Below are 20,018 nucleotides of genomic sequence, written 5' to 3' on the forward strand. Positions count from 1 at the left end.
GGCTCCCTTCCCTCCAAGCACTTAATACCTCCGTGTTTTGACAAGTTACTTAACCCCTTGGGTCTCCATTGCTTTGTAAGTAAAAAGGAAAGGGGAAGACCCACGATAAAACCGTAACTGCCTGGAGACAGAGAGCGAACCAAATGCTCACTTGAGGTCATTTCAAGGTCAGGGGGTCCATGAATCTGTACAGGAGGCAGAATCATATTGTGGTGAAGAATGCACTGCCAGGTCCTGGCCGTCACCTTGGACAAGTTATTTATCTTTCTTGTACTTTCCTTTCCTAATGTGTTAAGTGCAGACCATAATAGTGTTGTTGTAAGGACTGAAGGAGGTAGCACAAGTACATAGCTTAGAACAGAGTAAATAAGCAATATTCATTGCTCCATAAATATTAGATGTGTTTTCTCTGACAACCATCTTCTGTAACAACCGCCCCATGATTTGCGCTCCAAAGAATTCCACACAAGGATCGTTAGGCTCCCACGAGGATCTGCAGTGGTCCTGTCTCCGTGCTTCCATGGAATCTTTGCCTAAACTGTCCTGGAGAGATGGGAGTGTGTGCCACCCAACATCATTTGGAGAAGCACCCTGAGGTGTCTGGTTCCCATGGCTGCCATCACAGCTGGTGGGCTTGCCTGTGACCAGAAAGTCCCCTCTACCTAGGAAAACTTGTGGGGGCCACAGCCACCGGATATGAGGCCAATCACACAAAAAACAGGCAGTTGGACAAAAGATCACAGCGAGGGTCTGTTTTCAAAGGTCAGAAAGTAACCTCAAGAGCCAACTCAAGCTCCCGTCCGCGGATCGATGTGCCAGGGACTCGTGAAACAGAATAATCTCTCCCCAAATTTGTTTTACTTAGTAAGGTCAATGATTCATTAATTAACCATTACTCATTAAAAAGGAGAGACACGACTTCCCAAAGCTCTGGGGATCCAGGGTTGTCAGAGCAGAGGCTGATGGGAGAGGCAGGAAGACAACATCAGCTTTGTGACTGGGCTTGGGGAGCTAGATAGCACTCGGGACTCTTCCCTTCCTTAATACAACGTTGAGTGTTCCTCCTACATACGAATAATATGTGGCATGTGGGTGAGTCCATTCTCTAACAAACTCCGAGACTTTCAGGGGCAACTACAGTCTTATTCATTCCAGAACATCTATCAGAGAAGAAGCATTGCAGATGCTGTTCCTTTTTTTTTTTTTGGCTGTTTAAAATAAGAATTTATTTACTTTTTCTTTTTTAATTTCAATTTTATTTTCCACTTATAGTTTGCATATTATTTTGTATTGGTTTCAGGTGTACCATTTAGTGGTTAGACAATTATATACGTGTGAAGGCATTAAGAAGCACAAATTGGTAGTTACAAAGTAGTCATGGAGATGTAAAGTACAGCATAGGAAATATAGCCAATAATATTGTAATAACTATGTGCGGGGCCAGGTGGGGACTGAAAGTATCACAGGCAACACTTTGCAAATGCTTTTCCTTATTTAATGAAGGGGAAACCGAGGTCCACAGAAATAGAACCAGACCGCGATGGAAAAGCAGTAGAAAGACTTGAAATTCATTGTTGGATACCAGCTACTCAGGTAGCTCTTCCTTGATATTTTATTCTTTTTTTTTTTCAGGGGAGATTGCAAATGCAGTCCCCCGCTACCACAAATGATAAAGTTGAGTTTCCCACATCTGGGGAAATTGTAGGGGTCAGCACATCCAGAGTGCAATGGATAAGCCTCGCCCTGGGACAACCGCCTTCGTCATCATGGTACCTCCCTTGATTACTTGGTATGTTAAGCAAGGAGAAGAAAGATGTCTTCCCAAAGAATTTGTTGTTAATCCCCTCACTTGACCAAAAGGAAAGGCAATATTTAGGAAAAAAAAAATTTTTTTTTAATACTGTAACTGATCTCGCTGCCTCTGGCACCTTCCCCTAAAACACAATTTCCTAAAACTTAAATCTGCTTATGTCATTCTCTGGGTTAAATCCTTAAACCACTCCCTATTGACTTTAGGATAAAATCCAAAGGCCTTGTAATAAGGCCATTTCTTAAATGACTCCTGCCTCCCTCACCAGCTTCCTCCCTTCCTGCCCCCAACGTACACACTCTCCATTCCAGCCACCAGAAGCTTCCACTGGCCCCAGTGGCCAGACTCGGCCTCTTTCCTCTTTCTCTGAGGTGCTGAGCATACTGTACTCGGCCTGCCCATCTCTTTCACCTTTCTAACTTCAACCCGCCAAAGCCAGATACCACTTCTTCTCGGATGCCTTGTCAGTTTCCTTGCAGGACACTTGGAGACCCCTTAGCCCGGAGGTTTCACTACCTTTAAGTGATCCCTCTGCCAACAAGCCTGTGAGCTCCCCCTAGGGCAGAGGCTGGGAATATCCATATCCACAGCCTCAACCCCCACTACAGTGCCTGGCACAAATAGACAGTAAATAGCAGATAAGTCATTAACAAATGCCTTTGTCTCACCTAAAGAAGGCCCCTTTCCTTTAGTAATTTTACATACAACTATTTATGTTGATGTTTAATTACAACCTAGAAAAAAACAGGGAAGCAGAATCTATTGTTAATTACTCTGAAAATGATTATCATCTGCTTTATCAGAGAAATAAGACTGGCATCAATAACCAAAATCAACAGACGATCCAGAAGTCATTTCTAGCTGGTTTGGGTGCATGACATTGTGGTATAAATACGTGTGTGTGTGGGTGGAAGGGAGGTGGGTGTGTATGGTATGAATGAAGCAGGAAGAGGCATGTGCAATTGTGTGTGACATTCACTTTTACAGTTTGACCTTTGTTTTTGCTGACCATGCATATGTGCCTGTTCCCTGAGCACATACTCATTACCAGGGAGAGTGAAGGGGGAGAAATGGCAATTTGGGTAAAAATGAGTCTGGTACTGCAAAGCTATTGCCCAAAGACATACTACATACAGCCCACCAAATGGATAACACATAATACCCCAGGAATTTAGCAATAAGCTATCAATGTCCAAGACCCCTTTATCATAAAACCTCTTACATTTATGTTGTATACTGGAGTTTACAGAACACTTTCCCATTAAAGTACTCATTTGTTTCGGACAACGTTCTGAAAGGTCTGAAGAATATTTTTATCTCACTTTGTTTTATTTCTAAATAATATAGTAAGCAACCATGTACCTACAGACAACACACACATTAGCACCTTGACAAGAACTTGTACCTGTCAGTGCTGTAGTCTTCGCCCATTCCATCCACTCACCTACCCACAGCCCATCACAGTATACTAAAGAAAACCATGGGCTTCCCTTCGTATGCATTTCTAAAAAGCATATTTTCATTTTCGTTTTTTAAACTTTATGAAATGGGCATCATGCCAGAGAAAATCTTTGTAGCTTACTTTTTAGAATATAAGATATATATTGCTAAGTTTCAACCATATTGCTACATGGAGCTGTGATGTATTCCTTTTGTCTGCTAGATAATATTTCATTATATGACTATACCCTAGTTCATTCACCCCCTTCTCCCTCAATGGGTATTTGAGTTGTTTACATTTTTGCTCTTGAACAGCACTGCTGTGAATATTCTTATGCATATGTCCTGGTACACATGAATCTCAGTCTAGCATCCTTTGCGCCAAATCAGGCTACTTGTCTTACAAAGCGTTTTACTAGTAGTTGTTGTTCTAATTTGGCTTTGCAAGACAGACACTCTTGTCTACTATAGGCCTCACTATCCCCTAATGTCTTATACATGGGCTACTTCATACATTTATACTATTGCCTGGCCTCTATAGGCAAATGCGTTTGAGATCCCTGTGATTCCTAGAAATCTATAAATTCAGACTCATGGAAGAATAGTGGGTCCAAGAAAATGTGCTTTCCAATAGGATGCAGAGAGAACTCGGTTGAATGCCCTGCATCTTTTGGATAAATTATCCCTCGGAACTGAACTGCAGCTATTCTGCATCAAATGGGTGAAGTATAATCTCAGGAGTCCGTGGGATTCAAGTGACACATGCAAATGGAATGGGACGTGAAATAAACAGTTGTTGAGGGCATGCGCTGCCATAATGAACCCTCCTATCAATTCTTAGAGCTATGTATTACTGTCCCCATTTCATAGCCAAAGAACATGAAACGTAGGGAAGGTCATTGGCTTCCCAAGCTAATAAGTAGGGGAGAGCTGGGACCTGAATGTATTGCTGAACACCTGCATTCGAAGCACATGCACAGGACACCACAGCACTAAAATAACTCTCTGTTGAGAAGTCACTGGTTTTATAAGAGGCACCTAATTCAACTCCCCATTAGCGCTGCAAGGTGGTTATAGCACTTGCTCTTGCTGTTTCGTAGAAACAGGACATTGAGATCAAGGGGCTTGCCCAAGATCACCTGGGGAGTAACTGAAGGTCCTAAGTTATGAACAAATTCTCCTCCCTCTCACATCACCTGCTTATTCCATACTGACCGAGCAGCAAGTTCTACCAAAAGGCCCCGCGAGGAGTCATTGCAGCTGACATAATGTGTTCCTACCGGATAGACCCGCAAGTCTCCTCACAGCCAGGCACAGAAGGCGGTGGCCTCTGGGGGGCAAGTTTGGGAAAAGAGAGAATTGCTGCACCTGTACTGGTCTAGACACTGAACATCCTCACCGGTGTCAGTGTTAGGCTGCACTTGAGTATATACTTGAGTATATATTTGAGTATAAACCTGCTAATGAGGAGGCACACACCACAGCTTAAAGATTCACTAATCTTTGTAGAAAGAAGAGAAATGTTAGGAAAGCAGACTTCCAAAGGAAAGCAACATGCTTTCTAGAAACCGACAAAGAGTGGGCAGCCCAGGCTACAAGTTTTAATGTGATGCCCTTCTCCTTCTCAAAGCAGGTTTAGAAGGTTGCAAGAATAAACTGACCATCACCATTAGAAACTAATTAAACTTTGAATTGTTCTCATTCAGGTCTGGATCCTGAATGAGAACAAAGACCGTGGAAACCCTCCAGCTTCAGAATAGTCACCCAGAGGAGCCATTACTGGATTACTTACCAAAAATAATTCAAATTCTGACTCCATATCTGTTGAGACAGAGAATGTTCCCGAAATACTAAGATGCCATTAGCATGAGCTGCTTCAAGCTTTGGTGGAAGCTGCCTCTGCCCTGGAACCACCCCACAAGGGGAAGGTTTGAGGCGAGGACCACTTGCCCTTCTTCAGGCACAGAACTAGACACAGAAGATGCAATGATAGCTAAGACAGACTTTGCCCTCGAAGACTTCAGTTGGTAGGGAAGGCATACACACAAACAGGGACCATTGGAGTACCGCATACAATGATAGAAACGTGCAGCTGGGCCTGAAGAAGAGGGAAGAGCATCAGTTCTCTCAGTGGTGGAGAAAACCATGTGGAAAAGCAGATGTCAGAGACGAGTTTTCAGAATGGATGTAATACTCAAGTTCTATCTATTGGATCTCAGGCATACCCCTGCAACTCTTTCTCTTGGGCCAACAAAGGCGAAGTAGTTATCTCTTGTGTGGCAGAGAACTAACACTTTCACTTGGAGAGCTGAGGTTCAACGGTCCTAAGACTGAAAAGCAAATGATCACCTTGAAATGCATCCCTACAGAGTATAGCCCTTTTCTACAGAAAAAGAGCTCTACCCAAGTGTTCTCTCCCATCTGGATTCGTTTCATACCTGGGGAACCAGAGGCTTCTAGCAGTATCATCCTCCCTCTTGTCTTTCTCCCTATTACCCAGCAATAATATTAACCTTTTCTATTGTCTCAGAATCTACAAGTTCAAACTGGCGTCTCTTTCTTCTGTGACCATCAGATAATCAGATGTGACTGCCTCAGCTTTCCTCTCCAGAGAAACTACAGGTTAATCCTGTTCCAAAGTGGTAAAGGAGAAACATTGAGGGGGGGAGGGCGGGGAATTATCATCACCTACTCCCAGGCAATTTTTAGCAGTCTCACTTCTCCTGCCCCCTCCCTCCCATCGAAGTCAAACAAAGCCAACCATTTTGTCCTGATCTGTCCCTTTCCCGGCACTAAATAAAGCTAGCTACAGATGGCATGCACGGATTGGTGCTCCAAAACTCCCCAGTGCCCACTCCCTTCCATCAAGCTGGTTCCTAAATCTGTGGATGCAGCAGACTTCAGAAGAGGAAGCGCGTGATCACGCAGCATGAGCCTTGGCACAATGGAGTCTGGGCTATGCCAGGGCCATGATGCCCAAGTCTCACCCGCTCTGATGCAGCACTCAGATTGGCATCTGGTTGCCCCACTGCCCACATGATGGGATTGTGGTTTTGAAAGCCAAGTTTCTCTCTCTGTATTGCACCCTGGGTAGTAGGTAAAGAAATGCATGATAAAATAGGGAGGAAGGAAAACATCACCAGGGGAAAAGTAGTTGAGGGGCTTGGAGGAAATACATCCCTGAATACTTTCTTCTCTGCTCATTAATTTCTCTGCGTACAGCTTTCAGCGGAGGGTCTTAGGAAGGGCCAGCCGAGGAAGAGGAATAAAGGGTTTGGATGGCTTTTCTTCCCTGGGAGTTCTTGTGCTGCTCCCAATAATCCTGCCCCCAGCCATCCCAGATCCATCCCAGAGCCCTTAACCACAATAATGCTCCTTTGTTGGTATTTATTATGTTCCAAGCATTGTGTAAAATGTTTATACTCATTTTCTCATTAAATCTTCAAGCAAAATTGAGGGCTAGTATCATTTCCCCCATTTTCCAGAAGAGAAGAAAACAAGAGAGATGCTAAAGAAGTTGCCCAGATCACATAATTCGTGAATGGCAGAGGCAAGATTCAAACCCAGCTCTGTAGAACTTCAAAGCCTTTATCCCTAAAATATCTTGTCTACCTCAACAAGCTGTCCTAACGGAGCTTTGGCTTTTTGAAGCATTACCCGAAGCTCTCAGTCTCAGAAATATTTACATTTTAATAGCCTGTATCTTAATGAGGCTTCAAGGAACAAAGAAATGAATTGCTTGTAATGCTATTTGGGGCACCAGGATAGGTCACAGAGGAAATACATGGGGTCAGAGGTATCTGAAATAACAGTGTGTAGACTGTTGTCTGTCTCAACTCCACGTAATGAAGACAGGAAGGTTGAAGTGACTGCTTCACACTTATTCCAATAGAAACTGTGCTTGTTGGGGGTTATAACCGAGAGAAATGTTGTTGGCATATAGGAAAGCTTTCCAATGAGCCTGAGGAAGTTTCATAGATGACTAAACACACACACTCAGTGCTCACCCCCAGCCTGGGAGGGATTCAGTCCTACGTACCTGGTCACAGAGAAATGAACAAGGTGATTTCCCAGGAAAACTCGTGGCCTCAACTTGAAACCCTTACCTTTGACTTGGGATATTTAATTTGATTTCCCAGGACTTCCTAAAGACACACATGTAGTTGACATTTCTGTCCTTAAAACAACATTAGATAAGCAAAGCAAGAGACTTCCGACACAAAAGAAAAACATTTTCCCAGACTTGGGTCAAGAATGAATTGTCCAGCCAATAACATTTGGGATTTGATTGCCACCCTCATCCAGGCTTCCAGCTCTCTCAACCCGAGCTGACTTTCCGTCCTCTGGGACCCACCCTTATTGGAAATCATTTCCTGACAGGCTACCAAGCACAGCTCCTTGGAGACAAACAGCAGACCCAAAGGCCTGTATTTGTCTTTGTCCTTTTCCTCCTGTTGTGTAGAGAAAGCTCACCTCCAGCTGAGAAAGGTAGTGGTGGTGACCTGCTCCATTCCTGGGCTTGGCAGAGGCTGGATGCCAACTCCCTCCTCAGGGGATCCCTCCCTCCTCCCCTCCCCTCCCAGAGTGCTCCTGTGGCTGCCCTGTCTGAAAGGAAGAGAGAGGAGAGAAGAGAGGAGAGAAGAGAAGAGAGGAGAGGAGAGGAGAGGAGAGGAGAGGAGAGGAGAGGAGAGGAGAGGAGAGGAGAGGAGAGGAGCTTCAAGAGGACAACTCAGGTGACATTTCATCAATCAGGACCTGCCATATGCAAATCAGCAATGAAAATAAATTGCATAGAGATTCAACACCTTCATTCTGGCGATATGAATGCAGGTGAGCTAGATAAACATGGGCTCAGATACTCCAGTGTTGCCTTTCTATGCCCTCTTCATCATTTCAGCACAAGCAGGAAGCCCTGAATAATCTGGTTCCATGCTATGAACAACGATCTATGTTTTCTGACAAATGCTTTTATAATTAGCTTTTAGTCGCCGAAGGTATATTGTTGTCGCCGGGGCATTTGCACTTAAGAAAGGATGCTAACCTGGCCAGGGCTTAACCTCAAAGTAAAAGCCAAAGTCCCTATTGATTATAGTGTCCTACGAGCCCCTTCACAATTTCCTTCCCTCACCCCCCATTTCTGATTTCATTTCTTACTAACTTCCCTCTTAGTTCTCTACTCACTCCCTTCCAGCCAAGTGGTCTCCTTACTGCATTTCCTGTTTTAGTCTTTGCCCTGTCTATGCTTTCTGACTAGAATAATATTTCCCCAGAAATCTCCTTGGCTCACTCCATCAAGCCTTTGCTCAAATACGACCTTTTCTAGGAGGTCTCCTCCCTTCGCTAAGCATCCCAGTGCAAACTCTACCTGCTCCGTACCACCCGCCAACCCCCTGCTCCCTCCAAACCCCCTTTACCCTGTACTATTTGTTCCACTTGTCATTTTATAACATCCTGCATACTTGTATTGTTCATTATGTTTATTGTTCATTTACCTTTATCTCATACCTCGCCAGAATATAAGCTTTATGAAAGCATGAATTTTTGAGCTTTTTTTTATTACCAATGTGCCCCAGATGTCTAGGATAACATCTTCCACATAATAGATGCTCAAGAAATGTTGGCTGAATGAATGCTGAGTGAAAGGAATACACACCTAACGGAGGAATTTCAAATACTCTGGAACTGGGCATCCACCTCTAGCCATACTCCAGGCGATGGGTCCACTGACCATGCGCAGAAACGCCAAAGAGCAAGCCTCCATGCTTCTTGTGCTCCTCACAGCCTTCATCCTTAGTCCCCTTGGACTTGTTTTCCTTTGCACATTTCACACTTTGCACCCAAACTTGAAGTAAATCCACTCACATTTTAACCTCCCGTTCCATCCCCATTGTAGATTTAAGGTGCCCATGACCCCTCATTTGATTCCTGATTTGCCTGCAATCCAGGCTTTTCTTCCCAATCTCTGGCTCTGGGCTCTTGGCACTGCCTGCTACCTGGTTCTGCTTGGATGCTGGGCTCCTGGTTCTGCCTGGCAACAGCCCCCACAAGGACCCTGCTTGGCTCAGAAACGCCCTTGTAGGTCAACTCGGACCCTAAGGGGGAGTAACATTCTTTTTTTTTTTTTTTTTTTTTTTTTTCTCCTTTCCCCCCCCCCCCCTTGACAAACCCCTACCCTCCCTTACCCCCCAGTGTCTTATGTCCATTAGTTATGCTTATATGCATGCATACAAGTCCTTCGGTTGATCTCTTACTCCCCTCCCTCCTGTCCCCCAACTCTCTCTGGCCTTCCCACTGCAGTTTGACAATCAGTTTGAGGCAGCTCTGCCTCTGTATCTATTATTGTTCAAAAGTTTGTAATGGTCTTTATTATCCATGAATGAGTGAGATCATGTGGTATTTTTCCTTCATTGACTGGCTTGTTTCACTTAGCATAATGCTCTCCAGTTCCATCCATGATGTTGCAAATGGTAGGAGTTCCTTCTTTTTAACAGCAGCATAGTATTCCATCGTGTAGATGTACCACAGCTTTCTAATCCATTCATCTACTGATGGGCACTTAGGCTGTTTCCAGATCTTAGCTATGGTGAATTGTGCTGCTATGAACATCTGGGTGCATATATCCTTTCTGATTGGTGTTTCTGGTTTCTTGGGATATATTCCTAGGAGTGGGATCACAGGGTCAAATGGGAGTTCCATTTCCAATTTTTTGAGGAACCTCCATACTGCCTTCCATAGTGGCTGCACCAGTCTGCATTCCCACCAGCAGTGCACAAGTGTTCCTTTTTCTCCACATCCTCTCCAGCACTTGTCGTTTGTTGATTTGTTGATGATGGCCATTCTGACAGGTGTGAGATGGTACCTCATTGTTGTTTTGATTTGCATCTCTCGGATGATTAGTGACTTTGAGCATGTTTTCATATGTCTCTTGGCTTTCTGAATGTCCTCTTTTGAAAGGTGTCTATTTAGATCCTTTGCCCATTTTTTGATTGGATTGTTTATCTTCTTTTTGTTAAGTTGTATGAGTTCCCTATAAATTTTAGAGATTAAGCCCTTATCAGATATGACGTTGGCAAATATGTTTTCCCACGAGGTGGGTTTTCTTGTTGTTTTGTTGATGGTTTCTTTTGCTGTGCAGAAGCTTTTTATTTTGATGTAGTCCCATTTGTTCAGTTTCTCTTTAGTTTCAACTGCCCTAGGAGCTGTATCAGTGAAGAAATTGTTTTGGCATATGTCTGAGATTTTGCTGCCTTTGTATTCTTCTAGAATTTTTATGGTTTCCTGTCGTACATTTAAGTCCTTTATCCATTTTGAGTTTATTCTTGTGTATGGTGTAAGTTGGTGGTCTAGTTTCATTTTCTTGCATATGTCTGTCCAATTTTCCCAACACCATTTATTGAAGAGACTATCTTGGCTCCATTGTATGTTCATGCCTCCTTTGTCAAAAATTAATTGAGCATATTGGTTCGGGCTAATTTCTGGACTCTCTATTCTATTCCACTGATCTATATGCCTGTTCTTGTGCCAGTACCAGGCAGTTTTGAGAACAGTGGCTTTGTAATACAGCTTGATATCTGGCATTGAGATCCCACCTACTTTGTTCTTTCTCAGGATCGTTGCAGCTATTCTGGGTCTTTTTTTATTCCAGATGAATTTTTGGAGAGTTCGTTCTAGATCTGTGAAGAAGGCCATTGGTATTTTAATGGGAAGTGCGTTGAATGTATAGATTGCTTTGGGTAGTATGGACATTTTAATGATGTTGATTCTACCAATCCAAGAACATGGTATGTTCTTCCATCTGTTTATGTCTTCCTCTATCTCTTTTTTCAACGTCCTGTAGTTTTCTGAGTAGAGGTTTTTAACCTCTTTAGTTAAGTTTATTCCTAGGTATCTTAATTTTTTTGGTGCGATGGTAAATGGGATTGTTTTTCTGATCTCCCTTTCTGAAAGTTCACTATTGGTGTATAGAAATGCCTCAGATTTCTTGGGGTTAATTTTGTATCCTGCTACATTGCCAAATTCATGTATTAAGTCTAGTAGCTTTTTGATGGAGTCTCTAGGGTTTTGTATGTATAATATCATGTCATCTGCAAATAAGGACAGTTTTACTTCCTCTTTTCCAATTTGGATGCCTTTTATTCCTTCTTCTTGCCGAATTGCAATGGCTAATACTTCCAGTACTATGTTGAACAGGAGTGGTGAGAGTGGGCATCCCTGTCTTGTTCCTGTTCTTAGGGGAAATGGTGTTAGTTTTTGTCCATTGAGTATGATGTTGGCTGTGGGCCTGTCATATATGGCTTTTATTATGTTGAGGTATGATCCTTCTATTCCCACCTTTCTGAGAGTTTTTATCAAAAATGGGTGTTGGATTTTGTCGAATGCTTTTTCTGCATCAATTGATATGACCATGTGGTTTTTTTCTTTCAATTTGTTTATGTGATGTATCACATTTATTGATTTACGGATGTTGTACCATCCTTGCATCTCTGGGATGAATCCTACTTGGTCATGGTGTATGATCCTTCTGATGTACTGCTGGATCCGATTTGCTAAGATTTTGTTGAGGATTTTGGCATCTATGTTCATGAGGGATATTGGCCTGTAATTCTCTTTCATTGTGATGTCTTTACCTGGTTTGGGTATTAGGGTGATGCTGGCTTCATAGAATGAGCTTGGAAGCGTTCCTTCCTCTTGAATTTTTTGTAGTAGTCTGAGGAGGGTAGGTTTTAGTTCTTCCTTGAATGTTTGGTAGAACTCCCCTGTGAAGCCGTCTGGCCCTGGGCTTTTGTTTGCTGGAAGCTTTCTGATGACTGCTTCAATTTCTTCCATAGTTATTGGCCTATTGAGGTTTTTAGATTCTTCCTGATTGAGTTTTGGAATGTTGTATTTTTCTAGGAATTTGTCCATTTCCTCCAGGTTGTCCAGTTTGTTGGAGTAGAGTTGCTCGTAGTATTGTTTAACAATCATTTATATTTCTGTGGGGTCTGTTGTTATTTCGCCTCTATCATTTCTGATTTGGTTTATTTGGGACCTCTCTCTTTGCTTCTTGGTGAGCCTGGCTAGGGGTTTGTCAATCTTGTTTATCCTTTCAAAGAACCAGCTCTTGGTTTCATTGATTTTCTGTATTGTTTTTTTGGTCTCTATTTCATTGATTTCTGCTCTAATCTTTATTATCTCCTTCCTTCTGCTCACTCTGGGGTTTTCTTGTTGCTCTCTTTCTAATTCTTTGAGTTGTAGAGTTAGATGATTGACTACCATTTTTTCTTGTTTTTTGAGATAGGCCTGTAGAGCTATAAACTTTCCTCTCAGGACTGCTTTCATTGTGTCCCAGAGGTTTTGGATTGTTGTGTTTTCATTGTCATTAGTGTCCAGGATGTTTTTAATTTCTTCTTTGATGTCATCGGTAACCCAATCAATATTTAATAACATGCTATTCAGCTTCCAAGTGTTTGAGTATTTTGGGTTGGTTTTATTGTAGTTTATTTCTAACATTATGCCATCGTGGTCTGAGAAGAAGCTTTTTATGATTTCAATCTTCTTGAATTTGTGGAGACTTTGCTTGTGACCCAATATGTGGTCTATTTTTGAATATGTCCCATGAGCACCTGAGAGGAATGTATATTCCGCAGCTGTGGGGTGAAGTGTTCTGAAGATGTCAATTAAGTCCATCTGATCTAGTGAGTCATTTAGGATTGCTGTTTCTTTGCTGAGTTTTTGTCTAGTGGATTTATCCAGTGATGTCAGTGGTGTATTAAAGTCCCCTACTATGATTGTATTGTTGTCGATCTCTCCCCTGATATCTTCCAGAAGTTTTCTTATGTATGTGGGTGCTCCTGCATTGGGTGCATATATGTTTACCAGGGTTATATCTTCTTGTTGTATTGATCCCTTTAGTATTATGAAGTGGCCTTCCTTATCTCTGGTTATGGCCTTCACTTTGAGATGTATTTTGTCAGATATAAGTATTGCTACCCCAGCTTTCTTTTCCTTTCCATTTGCGTGAAAGATATTTTTCCATCCCTTCACTTTCAGTCTGTGTGAGTCCCTTCTAATGAGGTGGGTCTCTTGTAGACAGCAGATGTATGGGTCATGTTTTTTTATCCATTCAGCCACTCGATGTCTTTTGGTTGGAGCATTTAGTCCATTTACATTTAAAGTTATTATTGAAAGGTATTTGTTTGTAGCCATTTCTTTTTTGTGTGTGTGTATGTGGCTGTTTTCTTTCTGAGCTTGATATTTCTTCTTTTTACACCAGTCCCTTTAGCATTTCTTGCATGGCTGGCTTGGTGGTGATAAACTCCCTTAGCCCTTTTTTGTCTGTGAAGCTTCTTATTTCCCCTTCAATTTTGAATGATAGCCTTGCTGGATAGAGTATTCTTGGATTCAGTCCTTTGCTTTGCATCACTTTGTAGATTTCCGTCCATTCTTTTCTGGCCTGATGTGTTTCTGTTGAGAAATCATTTGATAATCTAATGGGAGATCCCTTGTATGTTACTTTCCGTCTCTCTCTTGCAGCCTGTAAGATTCTCTCTTTATCCTGAACATTTGCCATGGTAATTATGATGTGTCTTGGTGTGGGTCTTTTCGGGTTCACCTTGTTTGGAACTCTCTGGGCTTGTGTGACTTTTTTCTTCCCCACCTCAGGGAAGTTTTCTGATATTATTTCTTCGAATAGGTTTTCTAATCCATGTTCGTCTTTCTGTTGCTCTGGCACCCCTATTATTCGTATGTTGTTTCGTTTCATGTTGTCCCAAAGCTCCCTTAGGCTCTCCTCCTGTCTTTTAATTTTTTTCTCCATTTGCCATACAGTTTGAGTGTGTTTTGCTTCCTTGTCTTCTAATTCACTAATTCGGTCCTCCGCTTCTCCCAGTCTACTGTTGATACTTTCAATGGAGTTTTTTATTGAAGCTATGTCACTCTTCATTTCTTCTTGGGACTTACTTAAGTTGTTGATTTTTTCATCTGTTTCTTCTAGCTTCTTGCATAAGTAGTTGAGTTTTTCATCTGTTTCTTCTTGCTTCTTGAACATGTGGTGCATGTACTCTAGGAACCTTATTCTGAATTCTTTTTCCGTCATGTTGCATATCTCTGTCTCACTTAGCTGCTTTTCTGGGGAGTCCTCCTTTTCTTTCCTTTGGGGGTTTCTTTGCCTACCCATGTTTGATCTCGCTGACATATGTAGATGTTGAGATGTTCAGTGGCTGCTCCCTGGGTGGCAGGGGCTCCTTGGGTTGTGGTTGCTGCTCAGATGGTTGCGGTAGCAGCTGCTTTCCAGTTGGCAGCAGCTCCTCTGGTGGGTGTTGTTCACAGCTGTGTTGGCTCTTCTGGCTGGTAGGGGGAGGCTTCAAGTACAGTTGCTGTTCCACAGACAGAGGGTGTGGTGATCAGGAGGCTGTGGTGATCAGGAGGCTGCGGTGCTCAGGGGGCTGCTGTTGCTTGGATCTGCTGGGTTGATTTAAAGGCACAAAATACAACAGAGCAAGGCACAACGTACCAGGCACTGAACACAAGTATATTCACAATATTAATAACCCCAAATAAAGGTGACCACCCGAATTGAGAGAATTAGGGGATAAGGGAGAAAGAAGAGAAGAAGATAAAAGAGAGAACAGAAAAGAAAAATAAGAAAAAAACAAACAAAAAAGGAGTGAAAAAATAGAATTGGGAAAAAAGAGGGGGGAAAAAAAGAGAGCGAAAAAAGAGAATGAAGTAGAAGCGTGGAAGAGACTCCCCGTATGAGGAGCAAACTCCAATAGAACTGCCACTAATCTCAACAAATTCCAGCAACAGATCCCTGGAGATGAATGCAAACTACAAACCACCAATAATATCCAGAGGGGTAAGGGAAAACAGAAGCACAAAAATAACTGGGGTGGGGTGGAGGAGGGAAGGGAAAAACCAGCAGAAAAAAAAGAAAAAGAAAAAGAAAAACAACCTCACAACCAGTTCTAAAAAAGAAGAAAAAACACAACACAAAACAAACAAACAAATTAAAAAAAAAAAAAAAAAAAAGCCCAATAAATTCAACAATCAAGAAAACAATAAAGATAAGAGAGAAAAAAATGTTTGGAAAGTGAAGAAGGATAAAGAATAGGTGTATAAGGATTTAGAGCAGTAGATTGGAAATAGGATATATAAGTAGGGTGGAATTAGACAGGGGGTAAAAAGAGGGAATTGGGAAAGTCTGGAGCAGGAATAGGGTAAGAGAAACAGGACACCAAAAGGGGAAAAGTAAGGAAGAGGGTTTTAGCAAAGAGGTGGAATTGAGATAGGGAAAATTAATGCTAAAGGAACGATGAAAATAGAATGGAGAACACTAATCCCAAAAGAAAATAAAGAGAAAATGAAATGGCACTTTAAAAAATGGTAAAATGGTAGCAGTAATAATACTGATTAAAAATAAAAATGTGGTAATTGAAAGGGTAAAATCAGGTGATGGAAAAAGAAGAAAAAGAGAAAAAAAAAATTTGGTTTCTTGGTAAAAAGGTGAAAAAATTAAAAAGAAAAAGAAAAAGAAAAAATTTGCAGTAGTGATGGTCTTTCGGTTCTTCTACTCTTCAGCCTGGTTCGCCTTAGTCCTGCCAGGTATTTAGGAGAGTGTTGAATTTGCCTGCATTACACTCTTCCTCCGTGTTGTAAATCACAGTCCTGATTTTAAAGCAGGCCGTATTTGTGATCCAGTCTGCCTTAATTTGTATTCCCCTAAGAGTCAGTTTGTGGCTCAGCCTCTGGGTGGCAGTGTTTTTGGGTTGGCCTCTGAGGCTATACAGCTTCTCTATCCTTTTTTAATCCTTACCCTGCTCTGTGTTGTTGGTGGGACTGAAAATCCCTCTATAGGCCAGACCCTGGTAACTCCCAGGGGCTAATCAGCTTGTTTTAGTCCTTTATCTCATACAGGGTGGAATCTGGGAGTGGCTGTGCTCCTTGCCTGGGGGGCTAGGGGGAGGAATTCCACCCTCTGGAGGAATGGCTGCCCCAGTCCTGGGCCCAGGGGGGGTCTCAGCACTCAATTCGCTGCCACCTCCTCCGGCTCCCCCTCTTTCCTCAGCCTCTCCCCAGATTCCCCTCGTCTGCACCTTCACCCTCTCTTCAGCACAGGTGAGTGTCTGTATCCGAACTGTCCTATGAGCAGGGTTCAGTGAAAACAAAGAAACAGACAAACGCCGGCCGGCCGCGGAAACGCTCCCCTCTTACCGGTCTGGGAAACGCTCCTCTCTTATGGGCACTGCATGGTCTGATCAGTTCCTCAGGATGCCCCCTTTAGTCTCAGTTCTCCGCAATCACAAAATCCAAATCTCAAATCTCCTGGCGCCAGCAAACCCGCGGAACTCCTTACCCTGGTCAGGGTCTGTGTCTGTCCCAAGAGACGCGGCTGTCTGCCATGCGGTCTCCCTCCGACCCTCTGGGCTCAGGTCTGGCAAACTTTCCTGCCCAGATCCCTGGTTTTTAACCTTTCCAGGGGAGGTCTGCCCTTCCAGGCTGCAAGCCGTCTCACCAGCTGAGTAAATTTGCCAATTCGGGGTGGGTGTTATTAGTTTCAGCTGCTTACTCCGTTTGCTCCGGGACAAGACCTGGGACGCGTCTGCCTATATCACCGCCATCTTCCAACCGCCGGGAGTAACATTCTTGAATGCATCTTCATTCACTGTTATGCATAATACCAGGACACACTTAAATCAATAAAAGCCCTCAGCTTCATCAGGAAACACGCTTAAGAAAGATAATTCTTTATGGCATAATTATGACTCTCTGTTCAGAATGTCAAAAAGAACTTTGAATTTGTATCTCAATAAGGCAAGAGCGAAACCTGTAAAACTCTGAAGCCACAATGATGACAAACTATCCCCAAAGTGCACATGTATTTTAAGAAAATTTTCCTGGTCTAACTCTTGTTGCTAATTCTCACCTGAGGATATTTTTTCCATTGATTTTTACAGGGAATGGAAGGGAAGGATTGGCGTGGGGACACGGAGGAGAGTGAGAGAAGAAACATTGAAGTGAGAAAGACACATCAATTAGTTGCCTCCCACATGAACCCTAACTGGGGCCTGGGATAGAACCTGCAACCAGGTGCATGCCCTTGACCAGGAATGGAACCTGAGACCCTTCGGCGCACAGGCTGGCGCTCTAACCACTGAGCTACACAGGTCAAAGCTGGTCTGTTTTGTTATTTTTTTTCTGACAGCACAAATCAAATGATACTCTATTTTTCAATCTCAAAACTGGGCAGCCACATTTTAATAGTCAGCAGCCATATACTGCCAACTCTATATAGCATGAGAGCTCTGAGCATTGGGCCAGGGCGAGGCTGCTGTGGACATGTGTTGTGCACTCTGCAGGCTCATTACACCTGTGAAACTGTTTTGCAGTAATACCACCTCCTCCCAGTGGGACCCACTATTCCTCACTCTGTGGGACCTACCTGTCTTAAACATCATAGCTCTATTCTCTGCCCTCCCTTCTCGCAATACTAAAATGACACCTGCTGTGCGCATATCACTTTGTAGATGTCAGACTACATTTCCAACCACACCCTAAGTGTACCCCCACATCAGCACTGTAGAGTGGGTGGAATTGTCCATATGTTATAAAAGTAGTGACTAAAGTTCTGAAAACACAAGGGACTGTGCCACGCTCACAGCTGGGCCATGGTGAGTTAAGTTCTAACTCAGGCCCTTGATTCCACAGGCTGGGCTCAGCCTTCTCATCCTGCTGCCTGGCTCAGTCACCCAGCACTCAGCGCTAAGTGTTGTAGCCCCAGGTAACACTTCTACAGATAAACTCTTTTCATGCTGCCAACATGTGCTTCCTCGTCCTACCCGCATATCAATGCAGGTATCATGTGCAAACATCACACATAATTCTCTGCTCCGTCTCCCTTACTCCTTTGTGCTTTTGATTCACACCTGGACCATTGCACGATTATATTGTTTCACAGTTACTCGCTGTGTGTGTCTCTCCTCGCTGTGTATCTCTCTCCTCCAAGACAGCACTGTGTATTTATTACTCAGCTCGATTACCCCAGATTTTAGCACAGTGCTTGATATGAAAGTTTTCAATACGGGTATGTAATTTTTGAGATGTTGAATGAATGACAATTATAGCCAAGAGAAGAGAAGCATCCTTCAGCGCCCAGATCACATCCGCCCCAGCCCATATGCATTATCACAGCCACACAGACCCCTCCCGAGCTCACAGGCAGAGGCAGGTACACAGCCACAACTCACCAGTTTCTAAAGTCCCAGGGACCCACAGTATTGCTGCTCCAAGTGTCTATGGAGCCCGGGCCGGTGTGCCTCAGTTGGTTGAAGGTTGTCTCACACACCAAAAGGTCACAGGTTGAATTCCTGGTTAAGGCACATGCCAGGGTTGTGGGTTCAGTCTCCAGTAGGGGGTGTACAAGAAGCAGCCAATCCATGCATCTCTCTCTCTCTCTCCCCCCTTCCCTTTCTCTCTCTTTCCAATTAATAAAAACATATATATTTTAAAGTTTATGGAGAAACTCAACTAAGAGAAGCAAAGAACTGATAGAGTTGATCGGGGCAGAAACACGGGAATCAAAGGAAGAGGAGCTGTCAGGAGGGCAGAGGAGGGAGGGGGACGCCAGGCAGAGCACCAGCTATGTCTCCGTCTCCAGCCTTTACCTTGATGTGCCAGGTCCTGAGAATTCTCTGTGCTAAGAGTGATCAGACTCTGATGCCCCTACGAGGACAGCAACAGCTAAGTCAAGAAAAGGCTTATATTTCAGTCTGGAATCGTCTTTTCTCTAAGCAAAATCCTAAGCTCCCTGAAAAGTGGCCCAGCTGTAGTTGTTTTATCACCATAAACCTTCACTCCAAATCCCTCCTCCATGTGGGATCCCTATTCTACACACACACACACACACACACACACACACACACACACACTCACACACCATCTCCTGGGACCGAGCTCAAACATCGATCACAATGGTGTGACCTGGAGCTTTCTCGGCTGTCTTTACAAATCAATTAAATTCAATTAATGTGCTGAGGCCTCTTATGTGTCCAGCAAAGCTCAGGGAATACAAACCTGAATACACATGACTCCTGCCCGCATGGAGCGCTCAGTCAGGTAGATCAGCTGAACTCAGAGAGAGGTGAGGGGAGCTGTAGCAAGCAATAGACACGCTGTGGGATGAAGGGAAGGGAGAAATTAACTCCACTGGAAGGGGATCAGTACCCCTGGTGGAGGAGGTGTGACCTAAGCTGGATCAGGAAGGATGGCACTCGGGCCACTTTGGGGGTGGCTACATAGGTCTCTGTGTAGAACCCCTGTCACTGTCATGATCTCTGCTCTAGGGAAGAACACAGACAGGACTAGTAAACTCTCCCAAGAGCAGTAAAAGTCAACCATGACACCAAAAAGCAAAGATTAGAGGTTCAGGTTTCTCCCCATTTGGGAAGATGTTGGTCCTCTAAACAAGCCATGGAATGATGCTGACTCACTCAGTAATTGTGAGGACTCAAGATACTAAGTAAAAGTATGTATATAAAATGCCTAGAACAGTGCTTACATGAAATCACCCAGCAGTACCATTACTTTTCTTACCAGCACCATCTCACACTCTTTTGTCCCTGTGCCCAGGCTTAATATCAAATTCAAATACAGGGCCCGGCCACGTGGCTCAGTGGTTGAGCATCGACCTATGAACCAGGAGGTCACGGTTCGATTCCCAGTCAGGGCACATGCCTGGCTTGTGGGCTCAATCTCCAGTGGGGAGTGTGCAGGAGGCAGCCAATCCATGATT

At 43.5% G+C, this 20,018-nt stretch overlaps 1 non-coding gene across 1 annotated transcript; it reads right to left on the bottom strand.

The window, feature by feature from the left end:
- Positions 1-1,631: 1,631 nt before the first annotated feature.
- LOC138996475 (U1 spliceosomal RNA) lies at positions 1,632-1,793 on the bottom strand. Its single transcript, XR_011468770.1, has one exon. It is a non-coding gene; the product is annotated as a U1 spliceosomal RNA (small nuclear RNA).
- Between the last annotated feature and the right edge of the window lie 18,225 nt (positions 1,794-20,018).

Source organism: Myotis yumanensis, unplaced genomic scaffold, assembly GCF_028538775.1.
Source record: "Myotis yumanensis isolate MYYU_CA2020_CCGP unplaced genomic scaffold, mMyoYum1.0.hap1 SCAF_17, whole genome shotgun sequence".
In the NCBI taxonomy this organism is placed as follows: domain Eukaryota; kingdom Metazoa; phylum Chordata; class Mammalia; order Chiroptera; family Vespertilionidae; genus Myotis; species Myotis yumanensis.